The sequence below is a fragment of the Rutidosis leptorrhynchoides genome, chromosome 9 (genome assembly GCF_046630445.1).
Source record: "Rutidosis leptorrhynchoides isolate AG116_Rl617_1_P2 chromosome 9, CSIRO_AGI_Rlap_v1, whole genome shotgun sequence".
Lineage (NCBI taxonomy): Eukaryota > Viridiplantae > Streptophyta > Magnoliopsida > Asterales > Asteraceae > Rutidosis > Rutidosis leptorrhynchoides.
This window is the reverse complement of record NC_092341.1, coordinates 88,177,084-88,204,247: the sequence shown is the minus strand read 5'-3', so window position 1 is coordinate 88,204,247 and position 27,164 is coordinate 88,177,084. Positions and strand designations below refer to the sequence as shown.

General features: G+C 34.5%; 1 long non-coding RNA gene across 3 annotated transcripts; it reads right to left on the bottom strand.

Annotated features, from left to right (window-relative positions):
• Positions 1-16,318: 16,318 nt before the first annotated feature.
• On the bottom strand, positions 16,319-25,983 carry LOC139866047 (uncharacterized). 3 transcript variants are annotated; one of them, XR_011765219.1, is made up of 4 exons: positions 25,877-25,983; positions 19,145-22,762; positions 18,451-18,690; positions 16,319-16,559 (listed from the first exon to the last, which is right to left on the bottom strand). It is a non-coding gene; the product is annotated as an uncharacterized lncRNA (long non-coding RNA). The 3 variants fall into 3 exon arrangements; XR_011765220.1 differs by lacking the exon at positions 16,319-16,559 and adding an exon at positions 16,900-17,166; XR_011765218.1 differs by lacking the exon at positions 16,319-16,559 and having other exon boundaries at positions 18,182-18,690.
• Positions 25,984-27,164: the final 1,181 nt, after the last annotated feature.

The window sequence follows — 27,164 nt, the reverse complement described above, 5'->3', positions numbered from 1 at the left end:
TAAGAGAAAGTGATCTTTTCTGGTGGTGTCATTTAATTTTCTATAATCAATACATACACGCCATCCTGTTACAGTCCTAGTAGGAATAAGCTCATTTTTCTCATTTGTAATGACAGTCATGCCACCCTTCTTAGACACGCATTGAACTGGGCTTACCCATGGACTATCAGAGATTGGATATATCAAACCTGCATCTAGCAGTTTAATAATCTCCATCTTAACTACATCTTGCATATTAGGATTTAGTCTTCGTTGGCGTTGCACATACGTTTTATGACCTTCTTCCATAAGGATTTTATGTGTGCAATACGAAGGACTTATTCCTTTAATATCATGAATCTTCCATGCAATGGCTGGTTTATGAGCTTTCAATACAGAAATGAGTTGTGATTTCTCATTTTCAGTAAGAGAAGACAATATTATTACAGGTAATTCAGATTCACCATGTAAATAAGCGTATTCCAAATGGTTTGGAAGTGGCTTTAACTCTAATTTCGGAGGTTCTTCTATCGATGATTTATATCGATATCTGTCTTCTTCTTTTAGCATTTGAATTTCTTCTGTTGTTGGTTCATATCCATTAGCTATAAGTGTAGCTAACATTTCAGCTTCATCAATTGGTTCATTACCTTCTCCTAAAGAACATTCTCCTGTTCCTTGTAATTCTGGAAATTCTTCTAATAATTCTGCATGTACATCTATAGTTTGAATATAATAACATGAATCATCTGCAGATTGTGGTTGTTGCATTGCTCTATCAACTGAAAGGTAACACTCTCATCCTCTATACTTAGGGTCAGTTTCTTACCGAACACGTCTATCATTGCTTTAGCCGTGTTTAAGAATGGTCTTCCTAATATGAGAGGAACTTGAGAATCTTCTTCCATGTCCAGAACAACAAAATCTACTGGAAATACTAAAGTACCAACTTTAACTAGCATGTTCTCCATTATCCCTCTAGGATATTTTATTGATCTATCGGCTAGTTGTATGCTTATTCTGGTTGGTTTCAATTCTCCAAGGTCTAGTTTAGTGTATAGTGAATACGGCATTAGATTTATACTAGCACCTAAGTCTGCCAATGCTTCTATTGAACTAAGACTACCCAGAAAACATGGAATTGTGAAACTTCCTGGATCAGATAGTTTTTCTGGTATCTTATTCAACAGCACTGCTGAACAATTAGCATTCATAGTAACAGCCGAGAGTTCTTCCATTTTCTTTCTATTTGAGATTAGATCTTTCAAGAATTTAGCATATCTTGGCATTCCTGAAATCACATCAATGAAAGGAAGATTTACATTTATCTGTTTAAACATATCCAAGAATTTGGATTGCTCGGCTTCAAGTTTCTCTTTCTTCATTTTACTCGGGTAAGGAAGTGGTGGTTGGTATGGTTTAACATAAGGTTTATCCTTAACTGTGTTATCTTCATTAACCTTTTCAACTACCGGTTCTTTTTCCTTATCTTGATCAGGTTGTGGTTCTTGTGGAGTAGGAATGGCTTCATCAGAAGTTACAGGTATTTCAGGTGGTTTAAGTGTTGTACCACTTCTTGTGGTAATGGCTTTAGCTGTTTCATTTCGGGGATTAGCATTTGTATCACTAGGTAGACTTCCCGGTTTTCTTTCACCTATTAATCTTGCTAGGTTACTTACTTCTTGTTCCAGATTTTGAATAGAAGCTTGTTGATTTCTAAATGCTTGAGCATTTTGTTCATTGGTTTGTTTCTGAGATGTAAAAAACTGCGTTTGAGTTTCAACTAGCTTCGTCATCATATCTTCTAAATTCGGCTTTTTATCATCGGTTTGTTGTGGTGGTTTGTTTTGAAAATTCGGTCTTTGCTGGTTGTAAGTATTATTGGATATTTGTTGATTGCTAGGACCTTGTTGGTTGTTGTATGGAATATTTCGGTTATAATTCTGGTTTTGATTGTAAATCGGTCTTGGCGGTTGATAATTATTCTGATAATTATTTCCAGGCCTTTGGTTTATGTATGAAATATTCTCTCTTTGTTCCATTGTTAATTCAATACTGAGACAATCTTTTGTCAAATGTGGTCCTCCACACTGCTCACAACTAATTCGTATTGAGTGAATATCCTTAGTCATCTTTTCCATTCGTCTCTCCACAGCATCTATCTTTGCGGAAATGAAATCTAAGTCATGGCTAGAATCGGCTCTAGCTTCTTTAGATGATCTAATGATATCTTTTTCTTGGTGCCACTCATGTGAGTGGGAAGCAGTGTTATCAATAATTTTGTAAGCATCAGTTTCGGTTTTCTTCATAATAGAACCACCAGCTGCTATATCTATGTCTTTTCTTGTAGTGATGTCGCATCCTTGGTAGAATATTTGTACTATTTGACAGGTGTCTAAACCATGTTGCGGACATCCTCTTAATAACTTTCCATATCTTGTCCATGCCTCATATAGAGTTTCATTTGGTTTCTGTGTAAACGTAACAATTTCTGCTTGAAGTCTTACGGCTTTAGATGCAGGAAAGAATTGTTTAAGAAATTTGTCAACTAAAACATCCCATGTATCGATCGCCCCTTCAGGTAACGATTCTAACCAATCTTTGACTTCTCCCTTTAAAGTCCAGGGAAATAACATGAGATATATCTGTTCATCCTCCACTTCTCGGATTTTAAATAGTGTGCAGATCCTATTAAAGGTACGTAGATGTTCATTTGGATCTTCCTTAGGCGCACCACTAAATTGGCATTGATTAGTCACCATGTGTAGAATTTGTCCTTTGATTTCATAATCTGGCGCATTAATGTCTGGATGAGTAATTGCGTGACCTTGGCCAGTGCGTTTAGCTCTCATTCGGTCTTCCATACTTAAAGGTTCCAGATTCTCCATAATTGAATTTGTTGAATCGGTATCACTAGATGATTATGATTTAATGGTTCGTTCCTCAACAATCTCTGTTTGAATGATTGGTGGTTCCGGAGGAAAGTTTAATGGTTCAGGATCTACGAATCGTTCCTGAATATTTTCCGGATTCTCAATTGTGAGGTTGGGTTCAAAAAATGGATTATCGAAAATTTGAACTGAAGTACTTGGTCGATTGGATGACGATTCTAAAGAAAAATCAACGGCGGTTATATTTGCTAAATGTCTTGATCTAGTTACAGGTGGTGAACATACAAAAGGTGGTGATCGTCTTGCTCGGTGCATTCACTGAATATCCTATTAGTTTTAAAAAGGAAAGAAAAATTATAATAAGTTATCCAACCAATAGACTTTTCTGATTTTGCCCACGTTTCGAATAGCCAAAAGATGCAGCAGAGGGGCAGGATTCGTTTGGTCTCAATATAATTGAGGACTGTTTGGCTCCAATAACCCGGTCCACGTACAAATCCAACTATTACTACGAACCAGAAAATTTTGATGTCTATCAATTTAACCACTTAAAATAAATTTTCGTAATTTTAAGAAAATTTAGATAAGAAGTAGAAAAAAATTCTAAGTCCTAAAAACTAGAATGGCGAGAAATAAGAGAGAAAAAGAGTTCGTCGCAAAAGGTCGAAAAAGAAAAATGGTTGAAAAATAAAAGGTGACGAAAAAAAAAAATAGAAACTTATCAAAACTTAAAAATACTTGACTAACATAACCTTATTACTACAACTAACTTAAAATTATAATCGCAAATTGAAATTACTAATTGGAATGATAATTGATACATAGTAAAAAGTGACTAAAAATATTAAAGCTTACAGGAAAAACTATATCCCAAATTGAAATAACTTAAAAAAAAACTAAAACTTAAAAAGGCGTCACAAAATTCTAAAGCACTTAAATCTTAGTCTAAAGAAAAAACACTTAAGGAATTCTACGGCAAAGCCTAAAAATCTAGGAGTAAAAATGACTATGGCAAAAACTAAGTTTAAAATTAAATATGAGCTAAAAATACAAAAGTTACGCTAAAACAATTAAAAAGGGACAAAATATAAAAATATACAAAAAGTTGTAAAAAGTACAATTTTTATAAAAATATTATTTTTATATTATTTATTTAATAAAACTACTAATTTTACAATTTAATAAAACTAATTTAACTAAAGTATATAAATTAAATAAAACTTAAATTAAAATAAAACTTAATTATAATAATAATAATAATAATTAGGGTTAATAATAATAATAATTAATAATAATCCGTAATAAATGCAGGATTAGGGCTTCCTGTTAACGTGTCAGAGCAGCTCCGCGAGTCGCGGTAATTAATGCAGAAAACCCCGCGAGTCGCGGGGTTCAGAAATTCAGATGACAGCTTATTAAATTCGACGCGTTTTTCTTTATTTATTTTTTTTTATTTTCTGTTTTCTGTTTTTAAATAAATAAAAGATATTTAAATAAAACTTATATTTTTATAAACTAAAATAAAAATAAAGAAACTTATAAAACTTAAATATTTAACAAAATCTTAAAAATACTTATATTTTTGTTTTTCTTTTTATATTTTTGAATAATTAAAACGTATTTTTACAAAAGCAACTTTTAATAAAAAAAAATCTCTCTTTTATTTTTATTTTTTATATATTAGCGTTGCGCTTCCGGCGTTTAAGAGTGTTCCCCGGTAGCGGCGCCAAAAATTACTTGATGTTACGGCTAAGGTATACGAAATAGTTTATATTTTACTAGGAAAAACTATTAAATACTATACAATTTTACACAAGATATTTATTTATTTATAGAATGGATATACTTAAACCTTGCTACAACACTTATAGGCAGTGTACCTAATCGTACAGTAGTGTAGTTTTTAGTAAGTCCGGTTCGTTCCACAGGGAAATCTTTAAACAAAGCTCAACGCTATATTAATTTACTTTTATAAAAATACAAATATATATATAAGTAATATTATTATTATAAAGGGGGGTTTTTACCGTTTAATGACCGGTTTGTCAATTTTAAAACTTTAGTCGCAGTTAAAACCTAATGTAAAATATTAAATAAATAAAAGACTTAATTTAAAGCGTAAAGTAAATAACGATAATGAAATTGCGAATAATAAAAGTGCGATAAAATAAAATTGCGATAATTAAAAAGTACGATAATTAAAAGTGCGATTAAATAACAATAAATAAAAGTGCGATAATTAGAAGTGCAATTAAATATAAAATAAAGGAAATTAAATATGAAATAAAAGAATTATGCTTATTTAAACTTCCGTAATCATGATGTTTGACGTGTTGATTTTAGTTTTATGCCCATGGGTTAATTGTCCTTTGTCCTGGATTATTTAATATGTCCGTCTGGTTTTTGTCCATAACAGTCCATCAGTCATAAATATAAATTGCGAGTGTCCTCGTCAAATTATCCTTATACCCGAAGTTAAATATTCCAACTAATTGGGGATTCGAATTGTAACAAGGTTTTAATACTTTGTTTAATGAATACACCAGGTTATCGACTGCGTGTAAACCAAGGTTTTACTACTTTGTTAACAATTACACCAATTACCCTTGAATGTAATTTCACCCCTGTTTTAATTATTCTAGTGGCTATTAATCCATTCCCGTGTCCGGTTAAAAGAACGATTATTCGTACATATAAATACCCCGCCCATCGTGTCCGATTGAGTGTATATGGTAATTTATAAGGACGCCCAATTGTAAATCTTTATATTAACATTAACAAACTATCATTTAGTTAAACAAATATAAAGCCCATTAATAGCCCATAGTCTAATTTCCACAAGTGTCATTCTTTTGTCCAAACCCCAATTATGGTACAAAGCCCAATTACCCAATTTTAGTAATTAGCCCAACATCATGATTACTTCGGATTAAATAGGCATAATAATAACTTAGCTACGAGACATTAATGTAAAATGGTTGAACATAACTTACAATGATTAAAAATAGCGTAGCGTTACACGGACAGAATTTCGACTTATACACTCAAAACACTCCTTAACATAACCTTATTATTATTATTAATTAAAATTAAAATTATAATTAAATTTATTTATGTATTACAAAAGAGAGATAGAAAGATATATTATGGTGTACATAAAATGGATCACGAACTCGCTTTAAATAGAATGTGGCCTGGAAAAGCCCCTCATGCGAGTCGCATGAAAATGGGCATAGGGCCATGCGAGTCGCATGGCCATGAATTCCAGCTCACATTCGTTTGGCTCCTAGCTTGTCGACATAATTTAATAATAATAAATATATAAATAATTTTAATAATTATTTATATATTTATATTATATTTATATGCATAGTTGAGTAGATATTTTTAGTCCGTTACGTCGGGCGTTTCTTCTAGGCTCAGGTCCCGGTTCCGGATTTTCGGACGTCCTCGCGTACTATTTTATATCGTGTACTTTGCGTCTTGTAACTTGTACTCTTGTTATTTTGAGACGTTCCTCATCAATAATTTGAACCTTTTTGATTGAATCTTGTACTTTTTAGCTTTTTGGACCTTTCCGTCTTCAATTTGTCGAATCTGCCTTTTATCTTCACTTTTTAATATTTAAACGAATAGTGCTTGTAAATCGAACAATATCAACTAAAATCTTGTCTTTCTTGAGGAATAATGCTGTAAAATATGTGTTCATTTTTGGCATTATCAGTACGCGAATTATCAGTTTATGTCGATTCACAAGTAGTGGAAAATCGGCTCAATGAGGGTATTTGAAGCACATGGCGATGCAATGTGGAAATAGTTGAAACTGGTACAAGAACTTGTGGTTGAATTCGACATCTTCTAAATAACACAAGTGTCCAAAACACTAAACAAAAAGCTGATGCATTAAGATAATTGGCCGCATTAACGTTCAACCATTTCAAGAAGGAAATATGGGTTGAGGAAGTTAAAGTAAAATCAATCGACGTCGACCCTATGTCAGGAACGGTAGAAGAAGATGGGACGAACTGGATGACATCGATAGTTGATTTCTCAAACACCGGCGTGCTCCCATTGGACGTAGTGGAAACACGGAAAATAAAAATGAAAGCACCAATGTACTTTTTAGAAAAAGGGGTGTTGTGTATAATCTTTTTTAGGACCACTTCTACGATGTTCGAGTCTTAATCAATTTGAGGTGGTTATCAGGGAAGATCAAAAAGGCTTGTGGGCCTTACATTCAGGGCATAATACAGTCGTGTCTAAAATGATAAGGCTATGGTGTCATTCATGTCACTATGCGCCAGTCAGGAAAGCTCCGCGACACCCAATGATTCTAGTTTCCTCACCTTGACGTTTTGCAACTGGGAGTTGACATTGACGGACCGTTCCCATTGGGTTTAGGTGATTTTAAATTCTTAATGCATCTTACTATTTAAAATTGCAACCCGCGCTTGCTTAAAAAATATATATGTTATGAATTGTCTACCAGGAGGTGTATAATTTCTGGTCGTAGCCATCGATTACTTTACAAATGGGTGGAAGCTAAACCACTCAAGACAATCACTGGCAAGCAAATCCGCAATTTCGTGTGGAAAAGTACCGTCTGTCGATTTGGAATTCTAAATGAAATTGTGATCGACAATGGTACGCAATTTGAAGAAAATCCCTTCAGGAAATGGTGTCAAGCGTTAAATGTAAAGCAAACCTTCACTTCAGTTGCACACCCCCAGGCCAATGGTCAATGTTAAGTCACAAATCGTGACATTGTGTTAGGCGTTAAAGCGAGACTAGGCTTGATATTGCTCCAAATGAACACATATTTAGTAGCAATATCATTCCAAAATAATAAGCTTTTAGTTATAATTGTTCTATTTTTAAGTTGTATTCGTTTAAATAAATAAAAGTGAAGACGAAGTGAAAAAATGAAGATTAAAGAAGAAAACAGTCAAAAACGCTCATTGTACAAGTTATTCTCCAAAAAGTACAAGTTCTTAATGCATAAATGAAGAGGTACAAGTGAAGAAGTAAAGTGTACAAGGGAGTTAAGCTACAAACTAAATCATTCGTCGAAGTACAATTCAACAAATCACAGACGTAAAATGATAACATGGAAAGTTGCGCGCATGTACGAGAAAAATCATAACTAAATCATACTGACTCGAAAAAAGTGAATCCAAAGCCCAGACGTTCGTAACTCAGAGCACTACAACTTTGATTTGCATGTCTACCTCAAAAGAGTGATCTACACGAATCGTTTAAAGCAAACACAAAACGTGTAATGTGGTTAAATTTGGTCTCAAATATGAGGCGGCTGCTTTTGTCTTATTTTATTCCCACACTCACTGCATGATCCATTATAAAAGGGAAAAGAAATAATAGTGGCAGACAAGAATAAGAGGGAATTAAAAATTAATGGATGTTAGGCCATGTTATGATTCATATATTCGGAGTATAAGTATTAAAAGGAAATGGCTGCTAGGAGTAAAATAATCAAAAGAAGTTTAAAATGGAAGAATTTAAGGGATGGTGGGTCTGGTGTTCAATTATTACGGAATAAAATATGAAGAAGGAAATTGATCCACACGATCGCGGTGCTCCAAAGCCAAAATCACAGCAATCGCGGAGCTGCAACAGTCAGAATCTGCCTATAAAAGGCCAAGCCTTCTTCTCGATGAATTACACCTCTTTCAATATCTCTCTCCCTCTGTATAATATATATATATATATATATATATATATATATATATATATATATATATATATATATTAGTTAGTTAGTTTGTGTAATGTAACTGTTATTTTATGAGTTTTAAAGTCGGAACTATGTCCGTGTAACGCTACGCTATTAATAATCACTGTAAGCTATGTTCTTCCTTTTTAAATTAATGTCTCGCAACTAAGTTATTATTATGCTTATTTGCTAAAGTAATCGTGATGTTGGGCTAAATATTAAGACGGGGTTATTGGATTTTGTACCATAATTGGGGTTTGGATAAAGGACCGATACTTGTGAAAATTGGACTATGGGCTATTAATGGACTTTATATTAATTAAATGATATCTCGTTAATTTAATATAGAGATTTATAATTTGACGTATTTATATATAACCACATACGCTTGATCGGGTACGGTGAGCGGGATATTTATAAATACTAATAATTGTTCATTTGACCGGACACGGGGATGGATTAATAGTCAATGGACTCATTAAAACAGGGGTGGATTACATACAAGGGTAATTGGTGTAATTGTTAACAAAAGTATTAAAACCTTGGATTACACGCAGCCGATAACCTGGTGTAATTATTAACAAAGTATTAAAACCTTGTTACAGTTCGAATCCCTAATTAGTTGGAATATTTGACTTCGGAAATAAGGTTAATTTGACGATCATTTTATAATTATGACCGATGGATTATTATGGGCAAAAACCAGATAGGTTTCAAATAAACCAGGACAAAGGACAGTTAACCCAGTGTAATAAATTAAAATCAAAACGTCAAACATCATGATTACGGAAGTTTAAATAAGCATAATTATTTTATTTCATATTTTATTTCATCGCAATTTTATATATCGTCATTTAAATATTGTTATTTATTTTACGCACTTAATTATCGTCATTTATCTTTACGCTTAAAATCTAAAATCGACAAACCGGTCATTAAACGGTAAATCTCATTTTTATATATTATTACTATAAATAATTATATATATTTTGTACAAATATAGTTGTTTAAAATATAGTGTAAAATAAGCCGTCTCCCTGTGGAACGAACCGGACTTACTAAAAACTATAATACTCTACGATTAGGTACACTGCCTATAGTGTTGTAGCAAGGTTTAGATATATCCCATCTGTAAATAAATAAATAAAACTTGTGTAAAATTGTATCGTATTTAATAGTATTTCGTACGACACCTCGCACACATCAAGGCTTATGCTGCAAAGGATGGGTGGACGAATTACCCAATGTACTTTGGGTGCATCGCACAACACCAAAAGGCTTGAATAAAGAAACACTTTTTAGTCTGATATACGGTTCTGAGGCGATAATACATGCGGAAATAAACGTGCCAACTAGGCGCGTAACATCATTTAATGAAAGTAGCAATAGCGCAGAACTGCGTGAAAATCTTAACTTCGTTGAAGAATGCATAGAAATGGCGGCAATAAAAGAAGCAATCAACTAACAAAAAATCGCTAGATACTATAATAAACGCGTGCGACCATTATCTTTTCAAATGGATGATCTAGTTTGGCTAAGGAATGAAGCAACTAGAGAACACTGGTAAGTTAGGTCCAAAATGGGAAGGGCCATACAAAGTTATTGGAATAGTGATACATGAGCGTATCGACTTGCAGAATTAAGCGGAAAGCCAATTAAACGCACTTGGCATGCGCAAACTCTTAAAAATTTTATATTTCATTGTCTGGAAACAACAACAGCGGTATTGATCACCACATCTATCTATTTAAATTTTCTTTTTATTTATTTTTAGCTATGTTTTGCTTTACAGACTTTAGTTTGGAATAAGACAACTTAACACGTTGGTTTGAATAATGAATAAAGTTATTTTGTCCAAATATATCCAATATCTTTGATACTGTCTACTTTGTTGGTTGCATGCCCCGACCGCACAGGGATACACTCCGGATCTCAAGTGATATAGTTTAGTTACTAAATCTATACAACATGGTGACAATAGTAAAACATTGGTTTGTTTTAACACTTGTACGCCGCGCAGGACGAAGACCTACAAAGTCATGTATAAAATACAAGTATTGAGTTACTTGTTTAAATTTATGGGAATTTGTTTGGCCTGAAGACTCTTGAGTAAAAGCATTGGTTTGCTTAATAGACGCATAGTGGTATTGGTTTGTCCATGCATACAAAATACTTATAAATTTTTTTTTATATAAAAGTCAAGAGTATAAATTTATAAGGCGTTGGTTTGCCTTAGCGTTATTACAACTTTTAAATGCAAGTGCGGACAACATTGGTTTGTTGCTGCAAGAATAATATGATTATTTGTTTGTATAGAGGGGTCGCTCCCGTCATACAACATAACACTTATTCTACGAATCTAAGTTATCGTGTAAAAAAGGAGTTGTCAATCCACCTCGATAAGTCCGCATGCAAGTACGCAAATGCACATAACAAGATTTTCAAAACACTCTTAACATTCAAGATTTTGCTAACTTTGTCAAACGTTTACCTTGCTCACCAAGTGAAACGATAAGACCAAATCTTTATTCGGTTTCCTTATTCAACGCAAGTTGATTATGGAATGGATTACGATGATTATATGAGAATTGAATCCTATTCAAACCCAAATTGCTAGCCTATAAATACATGACTTCAAAACCCTAAGAGTTACCGCATTTCATACGTAACATAGCATACTATATTGGAAGAATAAACATTCTTGCAATCATCACGTTCATCTAAGACTTTTAGGTATGTTCTACGAACTATGATTCCTTCATGTCTTATGGCCATTCAACCATGTATGGTAGGTTGTTGGTGAACTAACGTTCGGCCACCCTGTCGGAATCAATATGATTCCGGTTTGGGTTATCCATGACCATTGTCGGAGGTTCGAATCTCGTTTGTCCTTAAACCTTATTATTGAACTTAAGCGTAGGTTCACCCTAACCCCGTAAAAATATGCTTGATCAGCTCCCAAGGTTCACTCACTTTATATATTTATAATTTTTAATTTGTATACCTAGGAGTAATTAATACTACTTAATCGACTTATTTTACAACTTTAATTACTTGTAAGTTAATCTAAGTAAATGGTTCAGCGTGATCATGGTTGCAAAACTCGGGCTACTCGGCCGATTTCTCGGCGATAAGTTGGTATAAATGTCACAACGAGAAATCGGCAGTCAACTCGGCCAGTTATTCAGTCAGCGACGGCCAAATATTAAAGTGAAGTGCGGAGTCAATAGATCTGTAAACTTACCCGGTTTTTAGTTCGTAGAAGTGAAGAAGAAGAAAAGATCGATATAGTTGAAGTTGAGGTCTGAAGTTGCCCTTGAAAGTTGAAAGAGATAAGGTGTAGATAAAAGAGAATAATAGCCATTCATTCGTATTATCAGAAACATACACGGAATATATTATTTAACTCACATACTGGCTCCCTTAATCTTGTTTATCCTACATTTTAACCCTCAAGTTAATAATCATCTCAATCTCATTTCTATGCGGATACAATTTAACCCCTCATATTATAACCAATATTAATATGTAACCAAACTTTATATATTTAGCATTTTTATTTATAAAATGTTTGTTTGTAGCTAATATATGTATTATATATCTATATATATATATATTAGAAAATATTAATTTATAATAAAAAGTCAATGAAAGTCAACATCCGAGTTTTCCCTGAGTTGCCGAGAACTCCTCAAAAATCTCCTACCGAATTCCCCCCAGTCGCGAGTTTTACAACCTTGATCGTGATCTGTTGTTGTAATTTGACTTTAATTTTTGATAGAAACTTGGATTTAATGAGGAGATATACATTGTTGATCTTAAAAAAGGAGAGGTTACCAAAGGTATATAGTAGTATCCGTTTAATTGGTTAAAATCATAGTTATATTTGTGATTTGTGTTATGATCATTTTTATATTCATTAATGGAAGTTAGGTTTGTAGTTTTATGCCTACTTTTTCCGGTGCTCAGATCTATATAGTTTGCAGTACTATCGTGATCATAAGCTTAGTGACTTTGATCAAGCTTGTTTAAAACGAATAATTTTTGTTTGTGCAGCTTTCTAGTTTATGTATTTGATAATTAAGAAATGTATTATAAAACAAGTCAAGCAATGAGCAGAATTTATATTTCCGCCCGAACGTGTGTGTTACGTGCAAATGATAGGTCGTTTAAATAAATAATCTACTGATACCAAAAAATCGCCGTTAAAAAAAAGCAGTATTTATATATTTTGAGTTTCTATATATGATGATTAGAAGGTCACAAAAGTTTGCTGCTATACAATTTTCTTTGAAATGTATATTACTCCTTACTGTATAAGATATAAGTTATTTGCAAGTCCCAAAGTGATCTTTTATTTATAGTTAACCTCACACTTTCATAAGATTTGCTTGGTTAAGACGACATTGGAATAACTTGTATGATTGTAGAACATGTTAATTGTCAAATATCAAGAAGCTTAGATGTTGATGCTAAATTTTGAATGCCAAAAGGTGCTTGGTTTGAATTTCTATTTCACATTGTGACAAAGATAGTATAAAAAGCCGAACAAAAAAGAAGCTGTTATTGAACGTATCCTGGATGTTTGTTTCTTGGGTATCTACCTAAACTTCTATCCATTTATAATAGGACAGAGGAAGTGGATTCTTTCATACCCATTAAACAACAACTAAATGAGCTTAAGAGCATAGGAATATGCACTAATACACCGATCATCAATTGTAATATCGTGCCTATGAGTTTCGCTTTGATGACTTACTTTTGGGAATTACAGGTCCATATTGATAACGTATATTCTTATTGCTTGTCTTATGAAGCGCGCACGCGCACACGCGCACACACACACACACACACACACACACATATATATAAGCCTAAACCCTAAGATACATAAAGGGCTAGGCCCAAACAATATACACATATGGGCTAACATGGAAACTAGGCTAACATCCCCCCGCAGTTGGAGCGAGAGTGCTTCGGACGCTCAAACTGGATCTGAAATCATTAAACAGAGCATACGAAAGACCTTTGGTGAAGATATCCGCAAACTGATATCTGGAAGGCACATGAAGCACGCGAACCTGTCCCTGAGCAACCAAGTCTCTGACGAAGTAACTATCAATCTCAATGTGCTTAGTCCGCTGATGTTGAACCGGATTGGATGAGAGGTAAACTGAGCTGACGTTGTCGCAGTAGACTAACGTAGCTGAGGTGAGGGGACAATGAAGCTCACGAAGGAGGTTGCGGATCCAGCAGGTCTCTGCAACGACGTTTGCCACACCACGATATTCAGCTTCGGCACTGGAGCGAGATGGTGTAAGCTGCCTTTTAGAGGACCAAGATAGAAGATTATTCCCAAGAAAGACGCAATAACCAGAAGTGGAGCGTCTGGTGGTGGGGCAACCAGCCCAATCGGCATCAGAGTATGCGACAAGAGTGGCAAGATAGGATGCGTAGAGCTGTAAGCCAAGATCAGTGGTCCCCTTAATGTAACGGAGGATCCGCTTGAGAGCGTGAAGATGTTGCTCTTGGGGATCATGCATGAATAGACAAATCTCCTGCACGGCATAGGATATATCTGGGCGAGTGAACGTCAGATACTATAATGCACCTGCAAGACTGCGATACAGGGTCGGGTCCTTCACAGGAGGACCATGAGTGGTGAGCTTGGCCCCGGGTTCAACCGGAGTCCGACATAATTAACATGTGGTCATGTCTGCGCGATCAAGAATCTCGATAGCATACTGTTTCTGATATAGGAATAAGCCAGTGTTGGTGCGAGTGGCGGAGATACCCAGAAAGTAGTTTAGTGGTCCTAAGTCCGTCATGGAGAATTCCCTGTGAAGAGATGTGATAAGCCGCTGAAGTAAATCTGAAGAAGACGCGGTCAGTATGATATCATCCACGTATAGAAGTAGATATGCGGTGTCGGGTCCCTGATGATAAATAAATAAAGATATGTCACAACAACTATGAGCAAAACCAATCCTCTTAGCGTAACCTGCAAAACGCTGAAACCAAGCTCGAGGAGCCTGTTTAAGGCCATATAAAGATTTCTGCAAGAGGCAGACATGATCGCGATATCTAGGGTCCCGAAAACCGGGAGGCTGGTGCCTATAGACAGTCTCAGAAAGCTGTCCATGAAGAAAGGCATTCTTGACATCCAGCTGATGAACCGGCCAGTATCGAGAAACCGCCAAGCTTAGTACAGTGCGAATCGTGGCCGGTTTGACAACCGGACTAAAGGTCTCATTACATTCAACGCCGACCTGTTGGCTTCGACCGTTAGCAACAAGTCGAGCCTTATATCTACTCAAATTACCATCTGCATTAAACTTGTGTTTGAAGAGCCACATAGAGCGAACTATGTTCGTGTCCGATGGGCGTGGCACAAGTTTCCAAGTACCGTTGTTAATTAAAGCATTAAATTCGTCAGTCATAGTTTGTTTCCAATTAGGAACACGGAAGGCGTCAGGGTAAGTACGAGGAATGGGAGAAATGGTGGAGGTGTAGAGATTCAGACGTTGGACGGGTTTAGTTGTGCCAACACGGGCACGAGTGACCATAGGATGGGTGGACTCAGGGGCGGAAGTGGTGGTAGCCTCATTAGGGGGAGGCTGTCTCCCCGGAAGTGTGATGTTAGGGTTGGTGGCGATAGCCTCAGACGGAGGAGGCTGTGTCTCCGAAACGTTGGAGGTGTTGACATGAGGTGCAGGGATGTGAAGAGTTCGAGAGAAGAGATTAGGGGGAGGGTCAAGAAAATCATAAGATGGTGGTTGTGTGAGAGTCATGGAGCCGAAGGGAAAGGAGGTTTTGTCGAATGTAACATGACGGGATAGAATGATTGTGTTTGTGGTGAGGTCGAGACAGCGGTAGCCTCGGTGATTGGATGGATAGCCGAGGAAAATACAGGGAGTGGAACGAGGTGCAAGTTTGTGGTGGGGTCTGAAGGTGCAGGTAGCAGAGGCAACCAAACACACGTAAATGTGGAGTAGTCTGGTTTTCGGTTGTATAGGCGGCTGTAAGGTATGTCGTTATTTATTGCAGATGATGGAAGGATGTTGAGAAGGTGTGCAGCCATATGAAGAGCTTCAACCCAATAGGTGGGCGGAAGATGAGCATGGAATAGAAGGGTGCGGATTAGGTTGTTAATAGTGCGAAGCATTCGCTCGGATTTGCCATTTTGTTGAGAGGTGTGAGGGCACGAGAATCAAAATTGCATCCCGTTAGTTTGTAGAAGATGATGAAAAGCGTTGTTGTCAAATTCACCACCATTGTCACATTGAAAAGCTTTTATGTCTTATTTGAATTGTGTTTTTATAAAGGTGCGATTGTGCGAAATTGTATAAAGGTATTAAGAGCATCCGATTTATAACGTAAAGGAAAGACAAACATAATCGGTAAAGTGATCAAGAAAAATCATGTAATATTTTAAACCACTAATACTAGCAACAGGTGAAGTTCATAAATCAGAATGAATAATATCAAAAGCATACTCAACATTAGAACTGGAAACAGAAAATGGAAGGCGTACGTGCTTGCCAAGCTGACATGCATGACAAAACAAAGGAGACATAGTTTTATTACCATGTTAACGTGTACTCTTATTGCTTGCCTTATGAAGTGCACATTATATATATATATATATATATATATATATATATATATATATATATATATATATATATATATATATATATATATATATATATATATATATATATAAAAGCCTAAACCCTAAGATACATAAAGGGCTAGGCCCAAACAATAAACATATATGGGCTAACATGGAAACTAGGCTAACACATATGAAGGTGGAAAACTGGATGCGACCTTTTCATTAACTGATGAAGACTTCTTCTTCAAGGTTGCCACTGGGAAAATGAACCCTCAAATGGCTTTCATGAGGTAAAAAGTTACCATTGTCATTTCTCTTGATCTATTATTGACTTTATAAACTATCAAAGAAAAATTCGCTTTTGAGATAAACCAAACAAAGAAAAACTCATCACTTTTAAAGATATAAACGCGTTAGCGGTTTGCACGTACAAATGAATTTGCCAAAAAAAAAAAAAAACGATCAAAATACTGGGTTCACCCTTTAAACAGGTCTTTAAGAAGTAGGCTATAACAAAATCATTCAACCGGAACAATTTAACAAGTATTTGAAGTAATAAAATAATTGTTCAAATGTCAGCTCTCAGTTATGGATCTCCACAGCGGGATTACAAGAAAGATTCCATATAGTTGTACTTAGGTTATTTGAATTCACCGTAGAACATGGAGATATATATTTTTTTTTTTTGTACTTATATTTTATTTTTTGTGAACATGGAGAACATATTATACTTATATATTGATTAGAACTCTTTATCACATTGTTTATACCTTAAATCCCATTTCATAAACCATTTGAAGTTAGTGACTAACCTATCACTCAATGGACCACCTTCAACAACACATAACCGGCCTCCTACTTACATCTTTGAAGGCTTTCGGAAGATGTCAGCTGGTGTAAATTTCTGGGCTGCACTTAAACTGCCTTAACCTTCGATCATTGCACCCCTTAATATAAGAATCAGAAACATTACCCACCAAATTTACAACAGCTAGAACATATAATAATAATAATAACTAGTTATTGAACCCTCGCTTCGCGCCGGGGGTTCGATTTTTAATGTATTTTATTGCGTTTAGTAAAATTATTTTGTGGCTAACGATGATGTCGTTGTAGCGCAACTCGAGTCGAACTAAAAGGTATAACCCGTGAGAGATTTAAATGTTATTTTAAATTAACAATATATGTGCATCTCCGCGTTTCGCTATGGAATTGTCGACTTTTAAAAATTTAACGCAAAATCAACGTGTATGAAAAGTACCCCAAATATTTAGCGTTTTTTAAAAAGCGTCCGTTTTGCATATAGCTAGTGACATTGTGTTCCTAAAATTATTTCGAGTTTAACGATGGTGTCAGAAAAATTTAACTCGTTGCGAGCGAGAAGATATGACCCGTTGAATATTTGGGTGGAGTTTATTTAAAATTTTTTATGAAAATGATTATTTGACACTTTACCCCCCTATTTGCCTATTTGGGGGGTCGATTTGAATTTTTCAAAAAAAATGTGGGGGCCTTTGTTGGTAAAATAAAATTTAGTTAAAATTAAAAAAAAAAAAAAAGGTGAACATCGAAAATAACCCTGGTACTATTTATAACTTTTGTCTGTTAGTTAATATGTAAATAACTATATCAAACTATTCTAGACACAAATACCATAATTTGCTGCAACAAAATATTCTAGACACATTGAGCAGAGGTAGATGCATTAATCATGGTACTTTTCTCCCTTTTCACAAGAAAGATTGTTTATTTCTCCCTTTTCACAAAAAAGGTTGTTGTTTATATAGTATGTAGAGCGAGGGAATGTGATAGTTCGTAAAGTCAATAAAAGATCAAACGAAATGATGTATTAGTGCCTATTCTATACTCTTAAGCTCATTTAGTTGTTTTTTTAATATGAAAGAATCCACTTCCTCTATCCTATTATAAATTGATTTACCCAAGAAACCAACATCTGGTGTTCTTTTGATTTACAGTATTTAGCAAGCAGTTCAAATGTATCATGTCAATAATTATCTAACGTTCAATAGGTAAATTCTTTTCGTCACCAAAAAAAGCAAAACTTAATTAAAAGTTGCATCGTATTTCACTGTTTTCGGATAAAGTCCATCTAATTCTACATAATTTGCCCAACAAGATCATGTAATTGTGCATCAGTAACAATAACAAAACTTATTTAACACACAATATTGCATAAATTTAAGAATTGCAACGAGTGAACAGAGTGATACCTCGTTACCAAGTTCAGTATTTTCCTAATATTGGGGTCTGAGATAACATCCCAATGATAGAGACCTGAAAATATGAATTGTGTTAATTATATCTCAATCACGAATGTTAAAACAGCAACACCACGGACAACCTTGCTAACCTCTCTTGCATACCATCACATTATTTGACGCTGATTTTATGGAAATAATTGGCCGTGGTCCCCATGGCACCCCATCCCACCTCTTTCTTAACCAGCAAAACTGTACCATTTAGTGGGAGACAAATAAGAGACTACAACAGTGGTTTTACAATGAAATAATAACTATGGTGGTTAAAATTTTATTTCACTCGAAACGAATCATGACTGATTTTTATCAAGCGTACAGGTTACATGGTAAAGTTTAACAATTGACAATCGAGTCAAAGTTGTTTTTGTTGCTTTACGATTCCGCATCATTAAATTACGCTATTCCTTTCTCCCCATGATCAGTCTCAGATAATGGCGCTAAGGTATATTGCAATTTCACATCTTCTGTTGGTGTTAACCAGAGCAGGCTATATAAAACGTATTCCAATACTGTGAAAGTGAATTAACATTATTGAGGCATATTTTTACCAGCCTCGCCAAAACAATGGTGTCCAGCCATTGAAAAAACCATATAAAGCTTGAATAAAAATGAAAGGTGGGTTAACCAGCCATTAATGTGAACTTACAATGACAATGTTTACAACCTGATACTTTGTTATCTTCAAAACAATGGTGTCATTTCCTCACTTTCGGTGAGGAAATATCGGGTTGTTGTAATAGCGTACAAAAAACATCGTAAACCATCAACGACGTCTTGTACCTGAATTATTTGAAACAAAACTTGCAAAAAGTATCAGAATGTCTATTACGACTACTTGTACCAAAAAAATTTCCGCCGGCTCCACTACAAACATCAGAACAACACCACCAATTGAAAACCAACCACAACCATTAGCAAAGTGATTTCTGTTTGTAGACCCAGGTAACAAACACGTGAAAAAACATTCCCAATTAAATACAACTAACATATATGCCAACGGATGAGCAAGATAATAGCAAGGATGACAAGAAGAAAAGAGAGTAGCGATTCCAAACCAACAACTATAGAGCACATATCAAATATTATCTGATATATTTTATCAATGTAGTATTCCACATTGTATGCAAAAAATAAACAACCTCATTGTTTTGTTTCGCATTCTTAATTAAAGGAGTAAAGTAAATGGTTTTACTGTCCGTTTTTGTTTCACCCAAAAACAGCCGCAGCAACGTTGTTCCATTGTTAGTTAGAACCAAAAAATTACATCAAAAGGTCTCTATAGTTAATACAAGAATTTGTTAAGCTAAAAAATGCAGTAACAAAATTTTTATGAACATAACTAAACATTTAAAGTTAGTCGCATTAAAATAGTTCATATCATAACTAATACTAAGCATTAGAACTCATTTTTATAACTAAGAATTAGAAGTTGGTCACAATAAAATAGTGACCAACTAAGCATTAGAAGTTCATATTCATATCAATAGTATAGCAAAAGTCTAGGTGGTAATGCATGTTCATCTGTTGTTTCTGTTCATTCATACTGTTACTATTTATTTCCAGAATCTCGAGGTTTCTTACAAGTCTGTTAAACACAACGTAAACAATTAGATATAAACTAAAACATATATTATATAGTTGTAATTGTTCAAGAATCGAAGTCAAAACGAACCGAAATTCTGTTTCCTCCATCCGAAAGTCATAATTGGTAAGTGCTCTAATGCAATAGGTAATTCAGAACATCTCCATTCATCCACAGTGTCACCGAGCATTTCGATGCTAAATGACGAATCATCCGAATTTCACTTTCATAGCCAAGATGTCTCTTTTCTCAATATCTCTCAAAGTATAAATCCTCTAAACGTACGGTAATGCCTCTTATTAGCAGATAATATTTTCCACTCGTGAATTCACTGTTCATACGGATCGTACCGTCTCAGATCATGATCATAGCTTCTAATTCTCCATACTTCACTAGGGTTGTTAATCTTTGATTCGATGCATTTGTTACGGATTGATTCACATAGCATAACTGCAATAACCTCAAATGCTATTTGATATTGACGCTCATCCGTCCAACGATCACCGGACAAAACCATCACGGCATTTTGAAATGTATGATATTAGAAACCAGTATTCTACTGATGACGATATTAAACGTCATATGAAAGAATATTTATATTTTCAGCCGAATCCTTAAATAACGACTTAACCGCGGTAAATGTTCAAGTTTATCTCTACAAAATAAAACATAATACACATTTCGTATGCCAATAAGAAATAAATTGTACGGATCTATAAACCTGAACACAACCAACGATTTTCTGACAAATTTACGATGAGATAACTTAGTTTTCTCTTAAGCTTTTGAAAGAACGTAGTAATGAATCGGGTATCATTATCGTCCTCCCTGTGTTGTATAACTTCTGCTCGTGATCGTGAAACGAGGTTTCATGAAACGATCAGAGAACCAATCCTCTCCAACGTCAAAATTAACTTCTTCCATCATGAAACCTTCCGGCGGCGCATAAATAATTTGATGATAGTTTTTGTTTGGTCTTCATTTTTCAAATTATTGCCAAATTATTTATGTGGCGCCGGAAGGTTTCATTATGGAAAGAAGTTATTTTTGACATCGGAGAGGATGACTTCTATGATCGTTTCATAAACCTCGTTTTCACGAGCAGAAATTATACAGCACGGGGAGGATGATAATGATACCGAACTCACCACTAAGTTCTTTCAAAAGCTTAGGAGAAAACCAGGTTATCTCACCGTACATTTGTCTGAAAATCGTCGGTTGTGTTCGGGTTTTATAGATCCGTACAATTCATATCTTATTGGCATACGAATGTGTATGGTATTTTTATTTGTAGAGATAAACTTGATATTTAGCACGTTTAAGTCTATTTAACAATTCAGGCTGGAAAAAAAATATTCTTCCATTTGGCGTTCCATATCATCATCTGTATTCTACTGGTTTCTCGTATCATACATTTAGAAATGTCGTGATGGTTTCATCCGGTGATCCTTAGACAAATGAGCGTCATTCTCAAATAGCATTTATATTCTTCCATTTGATGTTCAATATCATCATCGGTATTCTACTGGTTTCTCGTATAATACATTTAGAAATGTCGTGATGGGTGGTGATCCTTAGACGGATGAGGGTCAATCTCAAAGGGCATTTGAGGTTATTACAGTTATGCTATGTGAATCAATCCGTAACATATGCATCGAATCAAAGGTTAATCACCTGTTTAATAACCCAGACGAAGTATGGAGAATTAAAAGTTATGATCAAGATTTAGGAAGGTACGATCCGTATGAACGATGTATTCATTAGTGAAAAGTATTATGTGGTAATAAGATGTATTACAGTAGGTTTAGGGGGTTTTATACTTTGGGAGATAATGAGAAAAGAGACCTCTTGGCTATGAGTGAAAGTGAAATTCAGAAGATTGAAGATTTGTTATTTAACATCGGCTAAGATGACTGAAATGCTTGGTGACACTGTGGATGGAGGGAGAAGTTCTGAATTAACTATTGCATTGGAGAACTTACCGACTAATTATGACTTTCGGATTGAGGAAACAGAATTCTGGTTCGTTTCGGTTTTGACTTTGATTCTTGAACAATTACAACTATATAATATATGTTATAGTTTATATCTAATTTTTTATGTTGTGTTTAACAGACTTACAAGAAACCTCTAGATTGTGGAACGGATTTAGGAATAGTATTAACATATGAATAGGAACTAACAGGAACAAAAGATGAATGAACAGAAGTTTACCACCTACACTTTTGCTATACTATTGATATGAATATAAATATGAACTTGTAATGCTTAGTTGGTCACATTAATCCTTGGTATTAGTTATGATACGAACTATATCAATGCGGCCAACATTAAATGCTAAGTTATGTTCATTGAAATTTTGCTACTACATTTTTTAAGCTTAGCAAATTCTTGTATTAGTTATAAAGACCTTTTGCTGTAATTTTTTGGTTCTAATTAGCAACAGAACGCCATTGTTGTGGCTGTTTTTCGGTGAAACATAAATATACAGTGAAACCATATACTTTCCTCCTTTAATTAACAATGTGAAACAAAAACAATGAGGTTGTCTATTTTTTTACATAAAATGTGGAATACTAAATTGATAAAACTTACCGGATAATATTTGATGTGTTGTATAGTTGCTTGTTTGCAATATCTACTCTCTTTTCTTCTTGTCATCCTTGTTATTATCTTCCTCATCTGTTGAAAATAGTATATATGTTAGTTGTTAAGGCTCCTTATTAATGGTCTTTTAACTATCTATTAACCTTATAAGTTACAATATGTTATTTATTTATTGAACTTTTCAACGACGGTTAAGAAACTGACGGAGAGTTTATATGGGACGTCAGAATCCACCCACTTCAGGCATCAAGTGATTTAAAAACACCTTGGGTGATGCTTAAATGCAAGATGTCACAACAATAATTTTAACCATATGATTTATTAAATATTTTTATCTAATTTATTACTACATTCAGTTATAAACTTCAACAAACGTCTACCTAAATGCAAAATGCAAACTGTTGATATTTTACAAACCCGACGCAATGCAAGGACGTCATCACTAGTAGAAACTAGACCAAAAAATTTCATAATAATTATAATTACAAATCACATAAACACCATTATACATGTATACTAACAAAATTGGTCCCAAACCTCAAACTATAGGGTTTCAAGTTCAAACAATCTACAAAAACTTCAAGAATGTCAGGATTAACACTCATTTACCTAATTTCTATTAAAAACCCTAGCAGTCACATAATCAAAAAAACGAATCAAACACAAAGAAAGTATGTTTCATTTAAAATTTTCCACGAAAATTGCGCTTCATTTAAAATTTTCCACGAAAATTGCGCAGTTAGTCCCTGTGGTTTACATGAAATGTAGTTAGTCACTAAACTTCATTTTCGAGGTGTTTAGTCCCTGTGGTTACAAAATGGTTGTGGGTGGTACCTGTCAGTAACAGCCATGTCCGTTAAGTTTTGTCATGTGCAATGCATGTGAGGGGTATTTCTATCTTTCGTCCTTTACCAATTCATCTTTTTCAATCACTCAACCTTTTCCACCCATTAAAAACCCTGTTAAAAAGGCCTAATTAAAAACCCTAATTGAATAAAATTAAACCGTGTTTAAAACTTAAAACAAAATCTAAATCAAAATCAAAATATTAGCACTTCACATCTGAATCCCCTTCTCCTCCTGTCACCATCCTTTGTTCATACTCCCATCGTCATCCTCCAAAAATGACTGTTCGAATCCATTACAATGTTTGAAGAATACGTTGTAATCTTAGGCGGTGTAAAAGGATCTGCTGCCAAGAAAAAATGTCGTAGAAATAGTAATAACATAATTAGGGTTTTTATTAGGGAAAGAAGATGAATATAAAAATGTGGATTTTCGTTAAAGGGATTCGTGGTGCATACAATAACAAATACATAATTGAAGCAAGTAACTGTGAATAGGAAACAAAAATATACAATCTTAAGAATAGTTACTAACCGCTGCTGTCTGAAAGGGTTAATTCCATGGTCAAGAGACAATTTCATCAAAAATTTTGGTGCAGTTATACCAATTGCACACTTATACTAGGAAAAATGTTTGCGTGTTTAAAATAAGGGTGGTTGGTTGGGTGGTTGCGATGAACGGTGGCACCGGTAACTAGTGCTTTTTTGGGGGTTGGGAAGAGCTTTGAGAGCTTAGAGTTGAGAGTAGAAGACAAATAATGACGAAAGTGAGTCTGGTTAGAAAGAAAAGGTGATCGGTGTAAAATTATCAAAGGGATATTCGATTTTCAAAAATTTAGATCATGTGACCTAAATAAAAATGGGATCCCTTAAATAAACTACGGAGTACGCCATTAATTTTATTCAATTAAGGTTTTTATTTAGATTTTAATGGGTGAAAACGGTTGAGTGATTGAAAAAGATGAAGTGGTAAAGAAGGACGGAAAGACAGAAATACCCCTCACATGCATCGCACACGACACAACTTAACGAACATTTCTAACCGTTGTTACTGACAGGGACCTCCTACACCCGTTCTATAAATCACGGGGACCAACCACCTCAAAAATGAAGTTTAGGGACCAACCGCACAATTTTCATAAATTTTCTTTAACCCTACTATCATATCCAATCAAAACAACAAACAATTTACACTCATTTACCAAAATTTAATTAAAACCCTATCGTTCACGTAATTACTACATATCAAACACATGACTAAAGAACATGTGATGTCTACTAACAAAATTGGTCAAAAACCTCAAACTCCAGGAGTTTCAATTTCAAGGTATCCATACAAAAACTTTAAAATTGTCAAACAAACTTATTTCACAAATTCACGATGGAAATTGGAAATTATAATGGAATTTTAGTCGATTAACTCACCTGATTAAGCAACATAGGTTCTCATCTTTGAGACCAAATTATTAGAGGATCCAAAATTTGTAAGACGTATATGATAATATACATATACATTCATTTTTTAAATATAAAAAATAAAATAATAATAATTTCATAAACAAAATCACAATTATTTGTTTGGACCTTGACATTCTTGCAAGATGTCTTAGGTTCAAATTTTGCGGTGCGTAAGGGTTGAAACAACCAGTAAGGGAGTAATTCTAAGGGACTCGCCCTCCAGGGTAACCCGTACAGGAAAAACCTTAGAACTTTTTTCTTCATTTATTAAACAATTATTATATCTCACCATATTACATTAGTAATGTCCATCTACATTTACAAGGCCCTATTTAATGTCTAGAAAACAGAAAAGATCTCTTTTGTTTAAAAACTCCATAACCAGATATAGATTCTCTTTGCAAGTGAATGAGTTTAAAAATCGAACACAAGTCAACCAAGTTGACGACTTAACACTAAAAGCAAGCAAATTTCGTGTCCATTTATAGAAATCACATCTTTAACATGAACCACAGTCTATTGTTCATCTATCCTCCCTAAAAAGCATATTACTCCGTACAATAATTCGAAAAAATTTTAGATCTAAAAAATATATTAAGTTTCAAAAAGAAAATATCTAATCTTCAATTTACGATTTTTTACAAAATAAATAAATAAATAAATAATAAAGTGATTATACAAACCTTATTTAAAACAAAAATCGTATGTGCAACCAAAGTACAGAGTAAAAGAGGGTTTCGGAAATGAAGTACTCGTTGATGATGAGAATATAAGAGAAATTAAAATGTTCAGCAACTAAACTGAAGCCATTCTTATGTGCTAATCTTCAATTTACGATTTTTTACAAAATAAAATATTTATAATAAAATGATTATACAATACAAACCTTATTTAAAACAAGAACCACATGTGAAGTACAGAGTAAAGGGTTTTTTCGGATCTGAAGTACTTGTAGTTGAAGACGAGAGAGAATAAACTGTTCAGCAACTAAACTGAAGCCATTGACTGATTTTGACTTCTTATTATGGATTATAAACCCTAATACGGATATGGGCTTATGTGATGTGTGACTTTCTTCTTTGTATCTAATGGGCCAATTAACATGGGCTGATTCCAGCTATGCGTAGTGATCCATCTGTTGATGGGCAAGTGGACCCAATTAAACCTTCTGATGGGCCATTTGTATGATTTGGATTTTATGATAGGGCTGCTTAAAGAAATGGGCAAAAAAGTTTGGTAGTTTGCTATAGACCTATCAGTAAGTAAAAGAATAAAAGAGTTTTAGATAAGCATCATTTTTTCAATCATTCTTCACACACGTCTTCTGCACAACAGTATCTGAATGCTTACTACAATTTTTGTTAGGTGTAGGTATATTGTTTTTTTTTTTTTTTTTTTTCTTTTTTCCAACATCACTACTGGAACCTGTTGCAATAATTGGCTCCCCAAAAACCTCATAAGGCCTTATCCTTGCCAATGTTCTCCACTTTTTTAACCAAAGAATTATTTGTATCCTCAATAGGACATGACGAAAAAAAAACACTCTCAATAAACCTCGATACACCAAAGTTGGAACTATTAGCGATGCCGAGTAAACCACAAACAAATTCTTAGAAAAGGACACGATTTAAAGAGCTCAAATCGTTGACCTCGGACACCCAAACAAGAGTATTTGAATACTCAAAGCCTTTAACATCAACCTCAACTAACTAAGTCGTGAATCTGTTTAGAACTTGATGACTTAATTGTTAGATGGATTATATTGGCCCAAGTATCATTGTGGGTTTGGTGTAGAAGATTAGATAGAGGAAGATAGAACTGACGGGCGGTATAAAGCAGCGGCTCAAGGCGGCGACTAGGTCTCGGGATCAACCCGCTCTTGATACCATGTTGAACAATTGAATCCCGTGGGTATTAACTTCATTAGAGCACGATATATATAGAATACATAAGCAACCCTAATTCTATAGAAACCCTAATGGACCAAACCCACAATGGTACTTGGGCCAATATAATCCATCTAACATTAATAAAGGTGAACATGGAGCCAAGATTAGAAGACGACTTTGCAACTGCAATAACCATTTAAAGAGCGAACGGCCTCGAGAGCGGTGAAAGGGACGAATAAAGCTAACACCTCATATGAAACCCTCATACGATCTCTTCTATTAATC